Here is a 2,225-nt window from a genome sequence, read left to right on the forward strand (position 1 = left end):
ACTTTAATCCATCAGGGACACCACCCCAGCAGGATCACCTTAGCAATGCTGCTGGCCCAGCCTCTCTGATGGCTTCTAACACACTCCCCCCACCTCCTACACCTAACAGGTGGTTGTCTGTCAGGTGCAGCAGTGGTTGGAAGGTGCTTAAAGCCATGAGGGAATCCAGGAACACAAGTAGAGAGGCCATCACTTTTGTGGAAGGTAGCAGGAGTTGACTTAACAGATGACTGCTTCTTAAATGGACAGTTCTATGTGGCCTGCTCCAAAATGAGCTCATCAAGCAGCCTGGTGATCCTAGTACCTGAGGGCAGAACTACCAATGTGGTCTAGAGAGAGGTCCTTCAGTAGAGAGAAAAAAGTACATATGCCTCACTTCATCTTTTACACTACAATCTTCTCCATTAGAATTCCTACAACAAATGTTACATTTCAAATTTTACATCATCAGTATTATAACTGGATTTACGGAAGTTAAATACCGTAGCGAAGCATGAGTATCAGGCTAGTATAATATATACCATTCAACTACATGGACTCCTAATTAACAGTCCCTGTTCAAGAACAAAAGTAGGCAATTTGGAGCAAATCCCAGGGAGAAATTCTACTGAGAATTTTGGATGCATCTCTAACAACACACCCCTCCAGATTTTATTGTTAGCAATACAGGGTTGGATCCTATGTTTCCCTTTAGCTAAATTGAATCCTAATCCTCTCTTCCACCAAGTCTTCTTCCAACAGGCACAGACTTCCTTCAAAAGAAGTTTTCCATCAGAAGAGGCCTTTCTCTATCAAAAAAATTGTTCTCCATTGCAGGAAGTCTTTTTCCCTTGAGGAAAGACTTAACGGAAGAGAGTCACAGGATCCAATTTTTGCTGCAGGCAGTCGTAGGATCACCAGCTATGCATCACTAGCTCTGAATCAGCACCAATGGTGTGATATAACCAATTCCCATGTATTTATCTGTTTATTTAATTTCTAGGCCGCCCTCCCCTGCAAACAGGGCTCAGGGCTGCTTACAACAGAGATATACAATAAATAAATACGTTAAAAATGTTAAAAACAACAAAAGAAAGCAACAGTCCTTAGTCAAATTGATCAGCTCCAAGATGGCTAGCAGTCTTAATTTCTGATTTAGCAGACTGCAGACCTCCCAGAAGAAACTTGTAAATGATGGGAGGGGGGGACATAGAGGGTAAGAGGAATATGAGGGTGCCAGATCGCATAATTGTGCTGTTGCTGTCCTCAACTGTAAGCATGGCATAACATCTCTGACTTACAAGCCAGAAAGGCAACAAATCCTGCAGTGCTCAGATGTTCTCAGGCAGAGAGTTCCAGCAGGTAGGGGCCAGGGCTGAAAAAAGGCCTGGCCTTGGTTGAGGACAGCCAGATCTCTCTCGGGCCAGGGATCACCAGGAGGTTCTTACTTCCTGTGCGTAACGCTCTTCTTGGGGCATAGTGAGAGAGGTGGTCCCAAAGGTATGAGGGTCCCTGAATGCTAAGGGCCTTAAAGGTCAAAACCAACAATTTGAACTAGATCCGGTGCTCCACTGGGAGCCAGTGCAGCTCATGCAGCACAGGTTGAATAGGTACCATCTGGGGGGTCCCAGTAAGGACCCACATGGCTGCATTCTGGATCAGCTGGAGCTTCCGGGTCAGTCTCAGGCATCCCTCTAAGCTGCAGAGTCCTGTGAGCAAAAATTCTACTTTGTGAACTACTGGCATTAAAGTTGTGGGCAAGTAATTTGCCTACTGCATAAATTAGTTTGCTCTGGAGCCATCCTTCCTGAGCTAAGACAAAAATGTGTGAGCTGGAGGCTAAAAAAACTGTGAGCTAGCTCACACTAACTCAGCTTAGAGGGAACACTGGTCTCAGGGTAGGCCCATGTAGAGTAAGTTACAGTAGTCTATCCTGGAGGTGACCATTGCATGGATTACCATGGCTAGGTCAGGGCGGGACAAGTAAGGAGCCAGTTGCCTGACCTAGCATAGTTGGAGTTGGGCAACCTTTGTGACCTGAGCCTCCATGGATGAGGCATAGAGTGTCGTGTCCAGGCTCCTGAGGGTAAGTACCGGTGTTAAGGCCACTCTGTCAAGAGCTGGGAGCTGGCTACCCATCCATGCCCTCCCCACTCAGCCACAGAACCTCTGTCTTACCAGGATTCAGTTTCGACCGGCTCCACTTTAACCACCCCACCACGACCTCCAAACATAAGCAGGGGGGG

At 46.7% G+C, this 2,225-nt stretch overlaps 1 protein-coding gene across 1 annotated transcript in view; it reads left to right on the forward strand.

Moving 5' to 3' along the window:
• FSHR (follicle stimulating hormone receptor) overlaps positions 1-2,225 on the forward strand; it is a gene marked incomplete at its 5' end in the record, with an annotated part of 73,137 nt that overhangs the window by 8,519 nt on the left and 62,393 nt on the right. The window lies entirely within an intron of this gene.

This window comes from Gekko japonicus, unplaced genomic scaffold (assembly GCF_001447785.1).
Source record: "Gekko japonicus isolate JY-2015 unplaced genomic scaffold, Gekko_japonicus_V1.1 scaffold174, whole genome shotgun sequence".
In the NCBI taxonomy this organism is placed as follows: Eukaryota; Metazoa; Chordata; class Lepidosauria; order Squamata; family Gekkonidae; genus Gekko; species Gekko japonicus.